The sequence below is a fragment of the Arachis ipaensis genome, chromosome B7, assembly GCF_059453495.1.
Source record: "Arachis ipaensis isolate K30076 ecotype BB chromosome B7, ASM5945349v1, whole genome shotgun sequence".
Lineage (NCBI taxonomy): Eukaryota > Viridiplantae > Streptophyta > Magnoliopsida > Fabales > Fabaceae > Arachis > Arachis ipaensis.
Window position 1 is genome coordinate 38250902 of NC_142442.1, and position 21611 is coordinate 38272512.

At 40.0% G+C, this 21611-nt stretch overlaps 1 non-coding gene and 1 pseudogene across 1 annotated transcript; one reads left to right on the top strand and one right to left on the bottom strand.

The window, feature by feature from the left end:
• Window positions 1-2685: 2685 nt before the first annotated feature.
• LOC148550883 (small nucleolar RNA R71) lies at window positions 2686-2793 on the bottom strand. Its single transcript, XR_015892937.1, has one exon. It is a non-coding gene; the product is annotated as a small nucleolar RNA R71 (small nucleolar RNA).
• Window positions 2794-10715: 7922 nt separating this feature from the next.
• LOC148550884 (uncharacterized) lies at window positions 10716-20310 on the top strand (annotated as a pseudogene).
• The last annotated feature ends 1301 nt before the right edge of the window (window positions 20311-21611 follow it).

The window sequence follows — 21611 nt, forward strand, 5'->3', positions numbered from 1 at the left end:
GGAGTAAGACTGATTGGATGAAGATAGCAGGAAAGCAGAGGTTCAGAGGAACGAAAGCATCTCCATTCGCTTATCTGAAATTCTCACCAATGATTTACATAAGTATTTCTATCCCTATTCTATTAATTATTATTCGAAAACACCATTATCAATTTATATCTGCCTAACTGAGATTTGCAAGGTGACCATAGCTTGCTTCATACCAACAATCTCCGTGGGATTCGACCCTTACTCACGTAAGGTATTACTTGGACGACCCAGTGCACTTGCTGGTTAGTTACACGGAGTTGTGAACCATGGTCTTGGCATCAAGTTTTTGGCGCCGTTACCGGGGATTGTTCGAGTATGGACAACTAACGGTTCATCCTGTTGCTCAGATTAGGTAATTTTCTTTTTGTTTTCTTTTCAAAAACTTTTCAAAATCTTTCAAAAAAATTTTCACCTGTTTTCGAAAAAAATTTTTATTCAAAATTTTTAAGAATGAATTCTAGTGTTTCATGAAGCATGTGAAGCCTGGCTGGCTGTAAAGCCATGTCTAAATTCTTTTGGACTGAGGCTTCCAACCATCAGCTGTTACACGACTGAAGGGTATGTCAGGCATGTCATGTCTGAATTACATGCTGAAGCTTGGCTGGCCATTGGCCATGTCTAGTGTTTTGGACCGGAGCTTTCATTGAAAGCTTGGCTGGCTAGTGAGCCATGTCTAATTCCTGGACTGAAGCTTTAGACTAAGAATGCAAGATTCCTGGAATTCATATTAAAAATTTTGGAATCCTTATTTTTCTTTTTCAATTAATTTTTCGAAAAATCCAAAAAAAATTAGAAAATCATAAAAATCAAAAATATTTTTTGTGTTTCTTGTTTGAGTCTTGAGTCATATCATAAGTTTGGTGTCACTTGCCTATGCATTTTGCATTTTTTTCGAAAATTTATGCATTCATAGTGTTCTTCATGATCTTCAAGTTGTTCTTGGTAAGTCTTCTTGTTTGATCTTTTCATTTGCATGTTTTGTGTCTTTTCTTGTTTTTCATATGCATTCTTGAATTCTTAGTGCCTAAGCATTAAAGAATTCTAAGTTTGGTGTCTTGCATGTTTTCTTTGCATTAAAAATTTTTCAAAAATGTGTTCTTGATGTTCATCATGATCTTCATAGTGTTCTTGGTGTTCATCTTGACATTCATAGCATTCTTGCATGCATTCATTGTTTTGATCTAAAAATTTCATGCATTGCATAATTTTCATGTTTTTCATAAAAATTTCAAAAATAAAAAAAAATATCTTTCCCTTTTTCTCTCATCAAATTCGAAAATTTGAGTTGACTTTTTCAAAAAATTTTAAAATCAAGTTGTTTCTTATGAGTCAAATCAAATTTTCAATTTGAAAATCTTATCTTTTTCAAAATCTTTTTCAAAAATCAAATCTTTTTCATTTTTCTTAGTTATTTTCGAAAATTCCAAAAATATTTTTCAAAAATCTTTTTCTTAATTTTACATCATAATTTTCGAAAATAACATTATCAATTAATGTTTTGATTCAAAAAATTTCAAGTTTGTTACTTGCTTGTAAAGAAAGATTCAAACTTTAAGTTCTAGAATCATATCTTGTGATTTCTTGTGAATCAAGTCATTAATTGTGATTTTAAAAGTCAAATCTTTTTCAAAAACAATTTCAATCATATCTTTTCAAAAATAACTTCTTATCTTTTCAAAATTTGTTTCAACTAACTAACTAACTTTTTGTTTGTTTCTTAACTTTTTCAAAACTATCTAACTAACTCTCTCTCTCTCTAATTTTCGAAAATATCTTCCCTCTTTTTCAAAAATTTCTTTTTTATTAACTAATTATTTTTATTTTTGATTTTAAAAAAAAATTCGAAAAAATACTAACCTTTTTCAAAAACTATTTTCGAAAATCACTAACTCTTTTTCAAAAATTATTTTCGAAAATTCTCCCTCTCCCATCTTATTCTATTTATTTATTCATTTACTAACATCTCATCTCACATCTAAACCCTCCTCACAGTTGTGTTTCTTCCATTACATTACATTCTTTGTCTCCCTCTTTTCTTCCACTCACAAAGGGATCCCTATACTGTGGTATAAAGGATCCATATTATTATTATTATTATTTCTGTGCCCTCTTCTTTGTCATATGAGCAGGAGCAAGGACAAGAACATTCTTGTTGAAGCAGATCCAGAACCTGAAAGGACTCTGAAGAGAAAATTAAGAGAAGCTAAATTACAACAATCCAGAGATAACCTTTCAGAAATTTTCGAACAGGAAGAGGAGATGGCAGCCGAAAATAATAATAATGCAAGGAGGATGCTTGGTGACTTTACTGCACCTAATTCCAATTTACATGGAAGAAGCATCTCCATTCCTGCCATTGGAGCAAACAACTTTGAGCTGAAACCTCAATTAGTTTCTCTGATGCAGCAGAACTGCAAGTTTCATGGACTTCCATCTAAAGATCCTTTTCAGTTCTTAACTGAATTCTTACAGATATGTGATACTATTAAGACTAATGGAGTAGATCCTGAAGTCTACAGGCTCATGCTTTTCCCTTTTGCTGTAAGAGACAGAGCTAGAATATGGTTGGACTCTCAACCTAAAGATAGCCTGAACTCTTGGGATAAGCTGGTCACGACTTTCTTAGCCAAGTTCTTTCCTCCTCAAAAGCTGAGCAAGCTTAGAGTGGATGTTCAAACTTTCAAACAGAAAGAAGGTGAATCCCTCTATGAAGCTTGGGAAAGATACAAACAGTTGACCAAAAAGTGTCCTTCTGACATGCTTTCAGAATGGACCATCCTGGATATATTCTATGATGGTTTATCTGAGCTATCAAAGATGTCACTGGACACTTTTGCAGGTGGATCCATTCACCTAAAGAAAACGCCTGCAGAAGCTCAAGAACTCATTGACATGGTTGCTAATAACCAGTTCATGTACACTTCTGAAAGGAATCCTGTGAGTAATGGGACGCCTATGAAGAAGGGAGTTCTTGAAGTTGATACTCTGAATGCCATATTGGCTCAGAATAAAATATTGACTCAGCAAGTCAATATGATTTCTCAAAGTCTGAATGGAATGCAAGCTGCATCCAACAGTACTCAAGAGGCTTCTTATGAAGAAGAAGCTTATGATCCTGAGAACCCTGCAACAGCAGAGGTGAATTACTTAGGTGAACCTTATGGTAACACCTATAACTCATCATGGAGAAATCATCCAAATTTCTCATGGAAGGATCAAAAGCCTCAACAAGGCTTTAATAATGGTGGAAGAAACAGGTTTAACAATAATAAACCTTTTCCATCATCCACTCAGCAACAGACAGAGAACTCTGAACAAAATACTTCTAATCTGGCAAACTTAGTCTTTGATCTGTCCAAGGCCACTGTGAGTTTCATGAATGAAACAAGGTCTTCCATTAGAAATTTGGAAGCACAAGTGGGCCAGCTGAGTAAAAGGATCACTGAAATTCCTCCCAGTACTCTCCCAAGCAATACAGAAGTGAATCCAAAAGGAGAGTGCAAGGCCATTGACATAAGCAAAATGGCCGAACCCAATGAGGGAGAGGAGGACGTGAATCCCAAGGAGGAAGACCTCCTGGGACGTCCAGTGATCAATAAGGAGCTTCCCTCTGAGGAACCAAAGGACTCTGAGGCTCATCTAGAGACCATAGAGATTCCATTGAACCTCTTTATGCCCTTCATGAGCTCTGATGAGTATTCCTCTTCTGAAGAGAATGAGGATGTTACTGAAGAGCAAACTGCCAAGTTTCTTGGTGCAATCATGAAGCTGAATGCCAAATTATTTGGCATTGATACTTCGGAAGTTGAACCTCCCTTGTTCATCAATGAACTAAGTGATCTGGATCAACTGATATTGCCTCAGAAGAGACAGGATCCTGGAAAGTTCATAATACCCTGTACCATAAGCACCATGATCTTTAAGGCTCTGTGTGACCTTGGTTCAGGAATAAACCTCATGCCCCTCTCTGTAATAGAGAAACTGGGAATCTATGGGGTGCAAGCTGCAAAAATCTCATTAGAGATGGCAGACAGTTCAAGAAAACAAGCTTATGGACAAGTAGAGGACGTGTTAGTAAAGGTTGAAGGCCTTTGCATCCCTGCTGATTTCATAGTCCTGGATACTGGAAAGGAAGAGGATGAATCCATCATCCTAGGAAGACCTTTCCTAGCCACAGCAAGAGCTGTGATTGATGTGGACAGAGGAGAATTAGTCCTTCAATTGAATAAGGACAACCTTGTGTTTACAACTCAAGGATCCCTCTCTGCATCCATGGAGAGGAAGCAGAAAAAGCTTCTCTCAAAGCAGAGTCAACCAAAGCCCCCACAGTTAAACTCTAAGTTTGGTGTTGGGAGGCCACAACCAAATTCTAAGTTTGGTGTTGAACTCCCATATCCAAGCTCTAAGTTTGGTGTTGGGGAGTCTCAACAAAGCTCTGCACACCTGTGAGGCTCCATGAAGAGCCCACTGTCAAGCTATTGACATTAAAGAAGCGCTTGTTGGGAGGCAACCCAATGTTTATTTATCTAATTTTTATTTTCATTGTTTTTCATGTCTTTATAGGTTCATGATCATGTGGAGTCACAAAATAAATAGAAAAATTGAAAACAGAATCAAAAACAGCAGAAGAAAAATCACACCCTTGAGGAGCATCTGTCTGGCATTCATCGCCAGAACAGAGCATGGTTCTGGCGCTGAACGCCCAAAATGGGCAGCTTCTGGGCGCTGAACGCCAGAACAGGCATGGTTCTGGTGTTCAACGCCAGAAATGGCACACAAATGGACGTTGAACGCCCAAAATGGCCACCAACCTGGCGCTGAACGCCCAGAGTTGTGTGCAAGGGCATTTTACATGCCTAAATTGGTACAGGGATGTAAATGCCTTGACACCTCAGGATCTGTGGACCCCACAGGATCATCTCAGGATCTGTGGACCCCACAGGATCCCCACCTACCTCATCATCTCTCTTTCCATTCATGATCATCCCTTCTATTTTCCATTTACCACTCACATCCATACACCCACTACCTTCAAAATTCAACATCTCTCTCCCACCCAATCCCACCCATATGGCCGAATACACACATCCATCCATCTCCTCCATATCTTCTTCTTCTTCTTCTATGCTTTCTTCTTTTGCTCGAGGGCGAGCAACATTCTAAGTTTGGTGTGGTAAAAGCATAGCTTTTTTGTTTTTTCCATAACCATTGATGGCACCTAAGGCCAGAGAAACCTCTAGAAAGAGGAAAGGGAAGACAAAAGCTTCCATCAAGGGTCTATAGCTCAATGGTAGAATATTTGACTGCAAATCAAGAGATCCCTGAGATACCTCAGGGGATACATTTTCTTCCACACAATTATTGGAAGCAACTAAGGGTGGAACATCAAGAGCACTCCATCATCCTTCATGAAATCAGAGAAGATCAAAAAGCAATGAGGGAGGAGCAACAAAGACAAGGAAGAGACATAGAAGAGCTCAAGGACATCATTGGTTCCTCAAGAAGGAAACGCCACCATCACTAAGGTGGATTCATTCCTTGTTCTTATTTCTTCTGTTTTTCGTTTTCTATGTTATGTGCCTAATTGTGTTTGTGTCTTCATTACATGATCATTAGTAGTTAGTAACTTTGTCTTAAAGTTATGAATGTCCTATGAATCCATCACCTCTCTTAAAATAAAAACTGTTTTAATTCAAAAGAACAAGAAGTACATGAGTTTCGAATTTATCCTTGAAATTAGTTTAATTATATTAATGTGGTGACAATGCTTCTTGTTTTCTGAATGAATGCTTGAACAGTGCATATGTCTTTTGAAGTTGTTGTTTAAGAATGTTAAGTATGTTGGCTCTTGAAAGAATGATGACTAGGAGACATGTTATTTGATAATCTGAAAAATCATAAAAATGATTCTTGAAGCAAGAAAAAGCAACAAAGAACAAAGCTTGCAGAAAGAAAAAAAATATATATATATATAGGCGAAAAAAAATAGAAAGAAAGAGAAAAAGCAAGCAGAAAAAGCCAATAACCCTTAAAACCAAAAGGCAAGGGCAAATAAAAAGGATCCCAAGGCTTTGAGCATCAGTGGATAGGAGGGCCTAAAGGAATAAAATCCTGGTCTAAGTGGCTAAACCAAGCTGTCCCTAACCATGTGCTTGTGGCGTGTAGGTGTCAAGTGAAAACTTGAGACTGAGCGGTTAAAGTCAAGGTCCAAAGCAAAAGAAGAGTGTGCTTAAGAACCCTGGACACCTCTAATTGGGGACTTTAGCAAAGCTGAGTCACAATCTGAAAAGGTTCATCCAATTATGTGTCTGTGGCATTTATGTATCCGGTGGTAATACTAGAAAACAAAGTGCGTAGGGCCACGGCCAAGACTCATAAAGAAGCTATGTTCAAGAATCATCATACTGAACTAGGAGAATCAATAACACTATCTGAACTCCGAGTTCCTATAGATGCCAATCATTCTGAACCTCAATGGATAAAGTGAGATGCCAAAACTATTCAAGAGGCAAAAAGCTATAAGTCCCGCTCATATGATTGCAGCTATGTTTCATTGATAGTTTGGAATTTATAGTATATTCTCTTCTTTTTATCCTATTTGATTTTCAGTTGCTTGGGGACAAGCAACAATTTAAGTTTGGTGTTGTGATGAGCGGATAATTTATACGCTTTTTGACATTGTTTTTAGTATGTTTTTAGTAGGATCTGGTTACTTTTAGGGATGTTTTCATTAGTTTTTATGTTAAATTCACATTTCTGGACTTTACTATGAGTTTGTGTATTTTTCTGTGATTTCAGGTCTTTTCTGGCTGAAATTGAGGGACTTGAGCAGAAATCAGATTCAGAGGTTGAAGAAGGACTGCTGATGCTGTTGGATTCTGACCTCCCTGCACTCAAAATGGATTTTCTGGAGCTACAGAACTTGAAATGGCGCTCTTCCAGTTGCGTTGGAAAGTAGACATCCAGGGCTTTCCAGAAATGTATAATAGTCCATACTTTGGCCAAGAATAGACGACGCAAGCTGGCGTTCAACGCCAGCTTTCTGCCCAAATCTGGCGTCCAGCGCCAGAAAAGGAGCCAAAACCAGAGTTGAACGCCCAAACTGGCACAAAAGCTGGCGTTCAACTCCAAGGAGGACCTCTACACGTGCAACACTCAAAGCTCAGCCCAAGCACACACCAAGTGGGCCCCGGAAGTGGATTTATGCATCAATTACTTACTTCTATAAACCCTAGTAGCTAGTTTATTATAAATAGGACCTTTTACTATTGTATTAGGCATCTTTGGTCTCAGTTTTAATCCATTGTTCATCTTAGGAGACTATTGATCATGTTTTAGGGGGCTGGCCATCTCGGCCATGCCTGGACCTTTCACTTATGTATTTTCAACGGTAGAGTTTCTGCACTCCATAGATTAAGGTGTGGAGCTCTGCTGTTCCTCAAAGATTAATGCAAAGTACTACTGTTTTCTATTCAATTCATCTTGTTTTGCTTCTAAGATATTCATTCGTACTTCAATCTAAATGTGATGAACGTGGCAATCATCATCATTCCCTACGAACGCGTGCCTGACAACCACTTCCGTTCTACCTTAGACTGAATGAGTATCTCTTAGATCTCCTAACCAGAATCTTCATGGTGTAAGCTAGAATGATGGCGGCATTCAAGAGAATCCGGAAGGTCTAAACCTTGTCTGTGGTATTCCGAGTAGGATTCAATGAATGAATAACTGTGACGAGCTCCAAAATCGCGATTGCGGGGCGTTAGTGACAGACGCAAAAGGATAGTAAATCCTATTCCAGCATGATCGAGAACCGACAGATGAATAGCCGTGCCGTGACAGGGTGCGTTGACCATTTTCACTTAGAGGATAAGATGAAGCCATTGACAAGGGTGATGCCTCTAGACGATTAGCCATGCCGTGACAGGGCATTGGATCATTTTCCCGAGAGATGACCGAAAGTAGCCATTGACAGTGGTGATGTATCACATAAAGCCAGCCATGGAAAGGAGTAAGACTGATTGGATGAAGATAGTAGGAAAGTAGAGGTTCAGAGGAACGAAAGCATCTCCATTCGCTTATCTGAAATTCTCACCAATGATTTACATAAGTATTTCTATCCCTATTCTATTAATTATTATTCGAAAACACCATTATCAATTTATATCTGCCTAACTGAGATTTGCAAGGTGACCATAGCTTGCTTCATACCAACAATCTCCGTGGGATTCGACCCTTACTCACGTAAGGTATTACTTGGACGACCCAGTGCACTTGCTGGTTAGTTACACGGAGTTGTGAACCATGGTCTTGGCATCATGTTTTTGGCGCCATTTCCAGGGAAAGAAAGAGCAATGAATTTTACATAATTAAAGTGTAATCACGATTCCGCGTACCAATCACCACGAGCAATCGTGAGGGATCAAGGCACCCATTTTTGTAACAGGAGTCTAACAGGATTACTGAAGAAGCATGGGATAATTCATAAAGTGGCAATAGCCTACCATCCCCAGACTAATGGGCAAGCAGAGGTGTCTAACAGAGAGATAAAGAGTATATTGCAGAAGATAGTCAAACCTCATAGAAGAGACTGGAGCACCAGGCTACAAGATGCACTCTGGGCATGCAGAACATCATACAAGACTCCCATTGGGATGAGTCCTTTCCGCTTAGTTTATGGAAAAGCCTGTCACCTCCCAGTTGAGGTAGAGCACAAAGCCTTTTGGGCAGTAAAGGAGTGCAATATGGAATTTGAGAAAGCCGGAGCTGAAAGGAAGTTGCAACTACAAGAATTAGAAAGCCTTCGTCTAGAAGCTTATGAGAACTCAAGGCTGTACAAGGAAAAGATGAAGGCTGTGCATGATAAGCACATCAAGAGGAGAGAGTTCCAACCTGGGGACTTTATCCTCCTTTACAACTCTAGACTAAGGCTCATGCTAGGCAAGTTGAGATCAAGATGGGAAGGTCCATATAGAGTAGAGAAGGTTGAGCCATACGGAGTTTTCCACCTGAGTCATCCTTCAAGCTCTGAATTCATCAAAGTTAATAGACATCGCTTAAAGCTATATCATGGTGAGAAGGTGACAAAAACAAAGGAGCTAGAGATCTTCCTTTTGGAGGATCCACCCACAGCAGAAGACTGAGCTAGTGGAGCGTCCAACTTAAGGACGTTAAAGCAAAGTGCTGGGTGGGAGACAACCCACCATGGTATGATCGTTTCTTTCTTTCTTCTTAGTTTTCTTTTTCAATAACTCTTCTCATTATTAGCACATTTAGTTTGCATCTGCATTTGCATATTGCATACAAAAAAAATGGTACACGACGTGACAGCATCGCTGACGCGTCCGCGTCGCATGTGAGTAAGGAAGAAAAAGAAATCGAACAGAGAGACACGCGAGAGCGTGGCTGGAGGCGTGCCTTAGGCATAAATTGATCCACGCGACCGCGTCGCTAACGCATCCGCGTCATGTGGGAGAATTGCCCCCCACGCGTTCGCATCACTCACGCGGACGCGTGACCTGAAAATCGACGTAAGAAAGGGTGCATGGCCGAAAGTTGTGCTGGAGTGGGACTGGACTGGCGCTAGACGCACAGGTCCTACCACGCGAAGGCGTGCCCCACGCGTCCGCATCATCTTCCAATATTGGTCATTCACGGGATCGCGTCCATCACGCGAACGTGTCACCCTGGAATTTGGCAACAATGAGTTTCGAACAGAGAGTTGTGCGAGCGCGAGGCTGCCCTCGCGCCAGTAGCACAGAACGAGTCACGCGTCCGCGTGACCGACGCGTCCGCGTGGACTCATATAAGCGCCATCCGCGCGAACGCGTACCCCACGCGTCCGCGTCACTTGCGCCGCACAGCTTATCCAAATCTGCCAAAATATCTTATCTTTTTCTTCCCCAAATCCTACTTTTTCTTTTCCCTTCTTATTTCTTTCTTCCCCTTTCTTCCCTCTCCCTTCTTTCTCACTTTCTACTTTCTTCTCTCTCTCACCACCATTATCAAGTTTTTTTCTTTTTTTCTTCCCTCCTTACTTTTCTATTCTTCTTCTTCTTTTTATGTTTTCTTCTTCTTTTCTTTTTATTTTTAAGTCATTCATGTTTTCTTTTTCCTTCTTTTTCTTTTGATTGATGTTGAAAATTTATTAGGGTCATTATTATTCCTTATGATTTGCTTGTGGATTGTTAAGAAATTTTTTGGCAATTATATATCAATTTTTAAAGGGTTGCTTGCATGTTCAATTTATTATTTTCATTAGCTTATTTACCATGCATGCTATGTGTTTGTGAAAACGCCCATATGGCATTATGCACTGTTTTTCGTTATCTTTTATTCTACTACTCTAAATGCTTGCTTTTCACAAAACCCTTTTTATATTATATTATTTAAATATAATTGTTATTACAAATAGGTTATTAGTTTGAAAGGCTTGGTAATCTAACTTGGACATTGAATACTTGATCTATGCTACTCATGCCTTTGCTTGCATGCCAATAAACACCTTGCATTTAATTGTCCTCATGTGCACTTGCTATATTTCCATTGATGATTTTTCACATGTAGTCATGACCATGTGTTTACATCATTCATCTTTTAATGTGCAATAATTACCACCTTTCCCGTTCTCTTCCTTGCTCTATCCATTAGAATTCAAGCTACTTTCTTTTTTTTCCCTTTTCAGGATGGCCACCAAGAAAGGCAAAGAGAAAGCTACTCCCAAACCAACAGCAAGAAGAGGAACAAAAAGAGCATTGGTGGCAGAGCCATCTTCAACTGCAGTTAAGCCCTCAACAAAAAGAATTAAGAGGATTATAAAGGTTGATGAAAAAGAGAAAGCCTTCCCAACAAAGGACACTGCGCGATTTCCCAATCGCTACTGTGAGCAGATGTTTCCCATCCTAGCAGAAAGGAGTTACAACAACGAATACCTTCTTATCCTCCCGACCCGTATTGTTGAATTTGTTAAGCCAAAAATTGAACGAAGATAATGGGGATTCCTACAGAGACAGCCACGGTAGGTTAATCTTTCCTGGATGATCGAGTTCTACTCTAATTTCCACATGCCAACCCTGCAGTCTGTCTATGTCCGTCAGAAGCAAGTCCCCATTACAGAAGAAGCCATTCAGCGAGCTTTAGATCTTCCCCCTACTCCAGAAAGACTGGACGCATTTCAAGAGGCCGCACTCAAGCACCAGATGTACCAATTTGACTGGGACGCTGTTCTCAGAGTTATTGCACTACCTGGCAACAAATGGATTTATGGATACCATCATTCCCGTCCTAAGGGAATATCGGCTTCCGCACTTACCTTGGAGGCTCGCGTATGGGCACAAATTATGTCCCATTACGTCTTTTCGAGCACTCACGAGTCCTCCTTCACTGCAGACATGGCCGTTCTACTATGGTGCATCCTTACAGACCAGCCTCTAAACCTACCAAGACACATCCGGAATGCCATGGGACACGTACAAATTGCGGGCAGCTTACCTTTTCCCGCCTTGGTTTCAGATCTCGTCTCAGTAGCTGGAGTCTCCCACAGAGCTGGTGACACCAAATCCATGCTCCCGCGGGATGACCAGTACGTCCGTAACGGGAAATATATCAGACCTCCAGCAGCCACTACAAGCCAGCCTACTGAACCGGCTGAAGACATTCCTCCTTCAACACCACAAGCACCTACAACCACTCAACTGCAACATCAGATACTTGAAAGGTTGGATCGGCAGGAACACAAAGCAAAGCTAAGAGAGCGCCGTAACAAGCGCCGATTCACATACCTCAAGGAGCTGCTTTTGGGAAAATACAAAGACCCAGACACCCCGGACTCCACTTCATTTACCAGCACAGGGAGCCATGACGGTCCCGACTGAGGAGATACTGCTACCAACCCACCTTTGTTCCTGACAGATGGCACCGAAGACGGTGCAAAGCCTTAAGTGTGGGGAGGTCGGTCAGTACCTGACTTTCGGAGGTAATTTCTCTTCCCTAACACCAATAAAATAGGATATTTAGTTAGTTTAATTTTTGTAGAATAGGATAAATTGCATAGTAATAGATTAGTTGCATGCATGTTCTACTTGATTGAAAAGATAATAAGTTTCTTCTAAGACCCTATTTTTAGAACAAAATTTTACTAATTTTAATCAAAACTTTTATGTTAAATTTGCTTGAAGTTATATTTGGAACATGGTGTTTGAGCTAAAGAACATACAATCTGTGAGACTTTGAGCCTTAATACATGGTTACATTAGTTAACCATAATTATTTTATTCTTGTGTGTTTACTTCTCTATGATTGTAATCTATATTTTGTTTCATCCTATATGTCCAATGTTTAATATATTTATATGCTTGCATATGATTGAGGCCATTATTTGTTTAGCTCACTTATCCCAAATAAGCCTAACCTTTCAATTACCTTTGTTAGCCACTTTGAGCCTTTAAATCCCATTTGTTCTGTATTTTACCACATCACTAGCCTTAACCGAAAAGACAATTATATATCCAAATTGAATCTTTGGTTAGCTTAAGATAGAATTGTGTGTTAATTGAGTATGGGAAGATTGTGGGAACAAAAGATAATAAGGAAATGTGTCATGATAATATAATGAGAATTTGGGTACCTACTCATGTGAAACTATAAAAGAAAATTAAAAATCTATGTGCATTGATAAGCTATGTTTATTTTTATTTAAAAAAAATCCAAAAATATTCAATAAATAATAAGGGGACAAAATTACCCCAATGCTAAGTTAAAATTCAAGGATCAAGGCACATGTGATAAAATTAAAATAAAAGTTGATACATGAGTATCGAATGTGAAAGGAAAATTTTGGGTAGCTAGGTGTGAAATTTAAGTTATATATATATATATATATATATATATATATGTTAGGTGAAAGCTTAGGTTAATTAAAGATTCAATTTATAAGCTTACTTAGCCATATATGTACCCTTACCCTTACCTTGGCCCCATTACAACCTTGAAAAGACCTCATGATGTTTGTATTAGTACATTAATTGTTGTTGATTGGTTAGGTGAAGAACAAAAAAAAATAGAGAGCATGATTAGAGAAGGATAGAGTGATTACCCTATACACTAGAGAGATTAGAGTGTATATACATCATCAGTGAGGGTTCAATGCTTAAACTCTATGTTCCCTGCTTTCATGAGCTACCTTCTTGCATTTTTTATCTATTGTTACTGTATGAGAATTGAATTAGTGGAATTTGATTCGTGATTGTCTTGACGAGCTTATTTACTTTTGACCAAGTGGACAAGAATCATATAGTTGCATTCATATGTATAGGTTGCATTGCATTGCATGAGTTTTACATGTTCTTACTCATTTATTTTATCTCCTTTAACTAAGCATGAGGACATGCTAATGTCTAAGTGTGGGGAGGTTGATAAACCATTATTTTGTGGTTTATATTGTGCTTAATTGTGTGGTTTTATCAAATCTTTACCCACTTATTCATATGATTAGCATGTATTTACAACTCCTTCCCAAAATTACTCCATGGTTGAAAACTTGCTTCCTAGAGACTTTTAATTGTGTATTTTAATTCTCCTTTATTTCATTCGATGCCTTGATCCGTGTGTTAAATGTTTCAGGCTTTATAGGGCATGAATGACTTGGAGATTGGAAAGGATGCTTGCAAAAATGGAAGGAACACAAGAAATTAAGGAGATGATCAGCGAGAAGCGACACGGACGCGTGGCTCACGCGACCACGCGAAATAGAGGAAATTGCAGTGAGGCGTTTGCATGCCTGACACGAACGCATGGATTGGAAACTGCACAAGTGATGCGAATGCGTGGACGACGCGCACGCGTGACAAGGCAAAACGCTGGATGACGCGTGTAATACCCGGTCTAACCGAAATTAATTAAATAATAAGTTAAATAGGAGCGAATATGGTTGGAAGATTTGGCAATTGGAATTTGATAATTTAAATATGATATTTGGATTCAGTGAATTTTTCTGAGTCGGAAAATATAGTTTTCTGCGTAAAAGCGCGCAGTGGAATTCTGACCGGCAGTACCGGCTGAGATCTGTCTGGTACTACAGCTGAGAAAATTGATTATGGGTAAATAAGATTAAGAAATGAGGAATTATAATTAGGGAAGGTAGAAATATTTAAAGTGCGATTTAGAGCGCTAATCTTAAAGGTTTTGTCCCAAAATTGGGCCAATGGGCAAAAATAAGAGAACCGGGCCTAAGTCGGCCCAAGACCCAACATATATAAACATTAGTTGTGAGCATTTCAGCTCATTTTACCCTAAAAAGAGGGGTTGGAGCGCTGATTTGAGAAGAGAGAAGAGAAGAGAGAAAACCTAGCTCTCTTTGATCTTCAAACCACCATAACTTGAGTTACGGAGCTCCGATTGACGAGCCGTTTGCGACCACGCGTCGCTCTTCTCATCCTCTACAATTCTATCTAAGTTTGGTGGTGATTATTTCATTCATCTCTGCCCAGTTTTCGAAATTTCCCACTGTTACACGTTTTTGGGTAGTTAGTGTTGAAATCTTGTGATTTTGGGTGTTTAGGGATACTCCAACATGGATTCTAAGTGAGTTCTATCCCTACTTCATATGGGCTGAGGTAAGAAGTGCTCAAACCCTTGTGATTTATTATTTTTATGAGCCCTAGGTTGATGTATGTATGTGATATTGGTTATATTAGTGTATTTGATGATGTTGGTGCACAATTGGGAGATTGGTATTGCTTGAGGAGCTTTGGTAAGGCTTGGAGCTAAGGTTGGTGAAGACTTCCAAAGAAGAGGCTCAATTGGTTTGGCTACAAGAGGTACGGTTTAAGTTTCATTTAAGTACCGTGTGTTGTGATGAGAATTCCTAGGCTAGATGCCCCTAGGATTAAGTTTGGATTGGGTAAATGGTTGGTACTAATATGCATAGTTGGTATATAATGTGAATTAATGATTGTGTTGAGGATTATGTAGCCTTGTATGCTTGGTGTATTGAGAATTTGATGTACTGGGTAATGAGTATTGAATTGTGGTTCATCCATTTAAATTGTGAAATTGGGCCGGAGGCCGTGAATTTTGGGCCAGAGGCCGGGGAAAGGTAAGAAAGGTAAGTTGATGTGTGCATTGTATGATGACACAAGTGATTGGATGAATTTCAGATAATGAATATATGAATGATTGGGTTGGTTATTGAACAATAAGGTTTGAGGAGTTGAAGTGTGGAATTTGGTAAATTTGGGTGAAATTATATAGACGAGGCATGTTTGGTTTTGGTTGAGATATATTATGTGGTCATATATGTGATTATGATTATTGATGCCTTGATGGTATTATGATGCATTAGAGATATGTATGTTGTGATATATACTTGGGGAGTGATTAAGGTTGATTTGTGGGTGAAACCACGTGAGAGTGAGTATGATATTGATTATGTATAATGATAGTTGATTGGAAATAGTGTTGTTGAAATTTGGCATGAGGAAGAGTATATGATATGTAAATGTGCTTGAGTTTGAGAAAGTGTCAATGTGTGAGTTGAGGATGGCTTGATGTTGATTTTGGTACATTTTGATTGATTTCAAAAAGGGTTGAAATTGGCATGTTTTGATTGACTTTGGAAAGAGTTGAAAATGGCTTGTTTTGAAAATGGCACTTGGTGGTTTTGTATGAAAATATGTTTTTTTTTGGCATACTTTGACGGGACATAACCTGGACTACGGATCTTTGTTTTCTGCCAAATCTGTTTAGAAATGAAATTGGATCCGGGATGTCCATGCCGTTCGAAGAACGGGTGAAAAATGATTTAAAATGAGAAAGTTATGACCGTCGGAAGATTGGGGGTTGAATCTGTAAATTCTGCAGCTTTTAACTTATAAAAATTTTTAGCAGAGCGACCCTACGCGCGTAGGCGCACTTGGCGCGTGCGCGCCATTCTTCCAGAAAGCACCATCCACGCGTGCGCGTGGTGTGCGCGGGCGCGTCGATGCGCTGCACCAATTGCCCAGCCATTTTCCAGAGAGTTGTGCCAGGGTTGTGCCAGTTTTGTGCCTGGGTGCAAGAGCACCCACGCGTACGCGTGGCTGACGCTTGCGCGCCGTTTGGATATTTTTCAACCCGCGCGTTCGCGCATATGGCGCTTGCGCGTCGATGAGTTTTTGGCCATCCACGCGTGCGCGTGGAGTGCGCGTACGCGTGGCCCTGTTTTTATGCCAAAGTTGATTTTTTGAGTTTTAAAAGCCAAATCTCATACTTCTAAGCCTCCGATCTCACCTCTTATCTATTAAATCATTATGATATGCCTAGCAATGAGAAAGGGGTTAGGGGATGTGGTAACTTGCGAGTGAAGCAAGGGGAAAAGTTATGATCAATGATGATCAAAGATGATTATATGAGATATGGAGAATGACGGTGGAAGTACCGTGTATGCCATGAGCCGGAGGTATACATTTATTGATAAATGGCCCGTTCTTGATTGGACCATGAGCTGGATGGCTGAGTTATTGCCGGGTTACGGCAAAGCCATTATTGTTTATGGCTGAGTATAAATGCATATATGATTAATGAATGAATATGTTAAATGGATAATAATGAAAAGATATTGAAATGTGATGTGTGACCCCGGGTAGTAGGCAGTGGCGTTGTCCACTTGCTCCGGGTATGAGACGGGAAAGGAGGATTATGATAAACGAGTTTAATCATGGAGTTTTAAATAAATGTTTATTTGTGATACCTGGGTAGTAGCAAGGGTCGTGGTTCGTCCCGCTTGCTCCGTGTCATTGTCTGAGAATTGATAATAATGAAGGGTGATTATAAATAAATGTTTATTTGTGATACTTGGGTAGTAGCAAGGGTCGTGGTTCGTCCCACTTGCTCCAAGTTAATGTTTGAGATTTGGTAACAATGAATGTTGATAATATGAATTTAGATTGAATGAATATATGTTTAAGATACCTGGGCAGTAGCAAGGGTTGTGGTTCGTCCCACTTGCTCCGGGCCAATGCTTGAGATACCTGGGTAGTAGCAAGGGTTGTGGTTCGTCCCACTTGCTCCAGGTCAGAGATTGTGACGCCTGGGTAGTAGCGGCAATAGTGGTGAATCCACTCGCTCCAGGTTGAGCTTTTAAACACCCGCCTGGATAGTAGCCGCAGTAGTGGTTATTCCACTGGCTCTGGGTTGAGCGGGTAGTAGCATGGGGGTTGTAGCTCAAACCTACTTGCTCCGCAATGGGTGTTTCTGTCCAATGGTTAGCTACCAGGACATGTCGGGTTCGCTATATAACCGACAGATGATATCATCAGCCATAGGGCAGGCATTCATCATTTGCATATGTTTGAATTGTTTGGGTTTGCCATTTGTTTTGGATTTCTACATCATATATTCCATGTTACCTGACTATATGTTACTTGTTCTACTTGTACCATATTTGTGTATTACTTGCATGTATTGCTTGTGTTTGTACAACTGAGAGGCCCCTCATGCTGGTGTCAGTGGGTGTTGAGGGTTGTTCTTGATGGGATGAATTAATGATGCGATTGCATGATGATGATGATTATTGAATGAGATAATTGTAGCTCCCTGGGTAGACGCAGTGATGTGGTTTCACTAGCTCCAGGTGAGTGTATGATGTATTGATATAGAATTGCTGAGGCAGAACAACTGGTGATGGTTTTGCTTATAATTCTGAGTCTGATTCATGGAAGAGTCAGCGAGTTGGGAAACATGTGAAACATGAATTAGATTTAGCACTCCCTTATGACAGTTGCTTATTCATGGATTAGCGAGAACCTAAGATGAATAATTGGTGAAGAAGCTTAGGATGCTTAGTGAGTTTTATTGCAGTGCATTGTATTTATTTGGCACTTTTACCGTACTGGGAACCCATGGGCCCGGGGTTCTCATTCCGTATATATCTTTTGTTTTTCAGATACAGGTCCAGGTGCTCAGAAGTGAGTTGTGGGTCGTCTGAGAGACGGCGAAGATCTTTATTTCCTCTACTTTGTGTTTTGATTAGAATCTCTCCACCTTTGTTTTGGAAAGTTTATATTATGTATTGAACTCTTTGAATTTGCCTATAGAGGCTCTCATGTTTCCTTCGGGAGAGATTAGGACATACTGTTGTCAACTACTTTCATACTGTACCCTAGCCGACCTAAACTTCGCGGGTCGCGACTAGTGGCTATTTACTTATGTTATATATATCTATCTGTTATCTATCTCTTAATCTCCTCTACGCCTTGTCCACATATCGTTTTTGGCTTCACGGTTTATCTTTTGTTGTCGAAACGTGAGAGATACGTCTTCGCGATTTTATTTCTACTCTTTTCAGGCTTCTCGATTAATACTCCTTTTGAAATTACCTATATTTATTTATTAAAATCCACCTGAGAGTCGTACCACCGTAATATCATTGACTTATGACTCGAGCATAAGGATTTGAATATTAGGGTGTTACATTATGGTATCAGAGCAGTTCGTCCTCGTGAGCCTGAGGGATGGAACTGCTTATGCTTCAATGCATACTCTGAGTCTGTGCCTGTGCTAGTTAGGGTATCTAACCGATACATCTAGCATGAAGTCCATGAGTGTACCTTTGGTACTTTGAAGCACTATACTTCCGATATTGAGACTGATCAACTTGATATCGATTGTTTGGTGTGTATAGGAACCAGATGGCACCTCGTGGACCTGGTCGGGGACGTGAAAGAGGTCGTACTAATACGCAGGAACCGGAAATCAACCCGAATAACCCGGTAAACCTTATGGCGGCGTTGGAGAATATGGCTGCTGCTATGCAGGCCACTGCGGAGGCTCTTGGGCAACAGATGAACAATAATGGCTATGGCGGAAGGGAAGCTCAGGGCCCGATGACACTGGCAACCTTCTTAAAGGTTAATCCACCTAAGTTCAAGGGAACCACCAATCCGACTGAAGCTGATACTTGGTTTCAGGCCATGGAGCGAGCACTGCAAGCGCAGTTGGTGCCTGAAGAGCAGCGTGTTGAATTCGCTACCTATCTACTCACGGGGGAAGCATCGCATTGGTGGCAAGGGGCTCAACGTCTCCTGCAACAGGGGAATGATCCTATCACTTGGGATGCCTTCCAAGTGGAATTCTACAAGAAGTACTTTCCGAATTCTGCCAGGACAGCCAAGGAATTGGAGTTACTGCAGCTGAAGCAAGGTGCTATGTCCGTATCTGAGTATACAGACAAATTTGAGGAGCTATTCAGGTTTTCCCGCATGTGTCAAGGAGCTCCGGGAGACTTCGAGGAATGGAAATGCATTAAGTATGAAGGAGGGCTCCGGAGCGACATCTTAAGTTCAGTGGGACCAATGGAAATCTGAACTTTTTCAGAGTTAGTGAATAAGAGCAGAATTGCTGAAGAGTGTGTAAAAAGGAGGGTTGCAGAGAAAGGAAGTCATAGAGAGCACAACCAAGGATTCGCACCAAGGGGTCGAGAGTTTAAGGAGAGAGGATACGTACAACACTTTCCCCAAGGACAGAATAACTTTGCGACGAGTGAGGAGTCCCAAAGGAATGGTAAGGGCAAACGGGCAGCGGCTGCTTCTGATGTTTCGAGCTGTCAGAGATGTGGTAGTCATCACTCAAATAGGCCGTGCCGATTGGGGTTAGGCGTATGTTACAAGTGCGGGTTACCAGGGCATGTATCAAGAAATTGCCAACAAGGAGAGAGTCAGGATGCAGGCCGATTGCGACAGTAAGATTGAGGTAATTGCAATAATCAGGCTTAAAGGACAGTGCGTGATTTTATAATACCGCCTGTACAGTAAAACTGGGAATGTCGAGTTTAATATTAGACTGAGGAGCAAATCGGATGATCCGAGTAAGGATTTGCCTTAATACAAATGGATAAATTCCTGTGATGTAAATGATTTTTTGTTGAGAATGATGTGTTGTGTTTGTTATGTAGTTGGTTGATTTCTGGATTTTTGGTGGAACGGATTGAACCCGTGACTTTTAGTTCCTTTGATTTAAATAGATAAGGAATGGTCCTAAATGAGGGATTTGAAAACGTTGATTTGAAATGCCAGTTATGCTAAGTTGTGGTTGAGTACTTGAGGAAGTAAGTAATAGAGCTCGTACTAGACGAGAGATCAGAATAAAGCAGCAGAAACTTACGGAAGCAGTGACACAGGATAGCTACAAATAGGAGCTGTAAAAGTTTACTATAATATCTTAAGTTTGAATACTAGAAGGGTTAAGTGGGTTACTGCAAGTAATGATCCCCAAACAGTTGGAATTGATTGCGGCTGCGAGCTTTGATGGTTCTAAAGTGGATGAGGAAATTATCATTGATGCAGAATTGGATTTAGATGATGAGAGAGTGCAAGTTGTCGTGTTTGAGAGATGAGTACCATGATGTTTGGTCATAGTGACCTTGGAATTAGATTGAGATTTATAATGATTGGTCTTGAAAGACGAATGTGAAAACCACTAAATTGAAATGCTGATGCGGTACGGAGATTGGTTTGAGGGAACCCGTGACGGGTGGTAAACTCCAATTTTGGGGAGGTACTATTGAAAATTTTTCTCCAAGAATTTGAAAGATCGTTGGTTATGGTTTTGAAGATGATTTTTGATATAAGTAACTTTAACAAAAGAGATGTGTCTCGAATGCTTTTATAGATTATTAAAGGAAAGCGGATTCTTATGATTTTTGTTAAATTGTTATTTCAAACTCATTTGCATTCTAGAAATGAAAGGGTTTTTGATTGATGAGTCAGAGACTTTATAACAGCAAGTCATGTAGAAATTCGAGAGTTTGAGAATAAGAAAGTAAGTTTGGAGGTTATGCTTGGAGTTGAGCTGTGATTAGTGGTAATTGGCTTGGCAGAGGGAGAGGATAGTGATGGATGGAATTTTCGAGGGCGAAAATTTCTGTTAGGGGGGTAGAATGTAATACCCGGTCTAACCGAAATTAATTAAATAATAAGTTAAATAGGAGCGAATATGGTTGGAAGATTTGGCAATTGGAATTTGATAATTTAAATATGATATTTAGATTCAGTGAATTTTTCTGAGTCGGAAAATATAGTTTTCTGCGTAAAAGCGCGCAGTGGAATTCTGACCGGCAGTACCGGCTGAGATCTGTCTGGTACTACAGCTGAGAAAATTGATTATGGGTAAATAAGATTAAGAAATGAGGAATTATAATTAGGGAAGGTAGAAATATTTAAAGTGCGATTTAGAGCGCTAATCTTAAAGGTTTTGTCCCAAAATTGGGCCAATAGGCAAAAATAAGAGAACCGGGCCTAAGTCGGCCCAAGACCCAACATATATAAACATTAGTTGTGAGCATTTCAGCTCATTTTACCCTAAAAAGAGGGGTTGGAGCGCTGATTTGAGAAGAGAGAAGAGAAGAGAGAAAACCTAGCTCTCTTTGATCTTCAAACCACCATAACTTGAGTTACGGAGCTCCGATTGACGAGCCGTTTGCGACCACGCGTCGCTCTTCTCATCCTCTAAAATTCTATCTAAGTTTGGTGGTGAGTATTTCATTCATTTCTGCCCAGTTTTCGAAATTTCCCACTGTTACTCGTTTTTGGGTAGTTAGTGTTGAAATC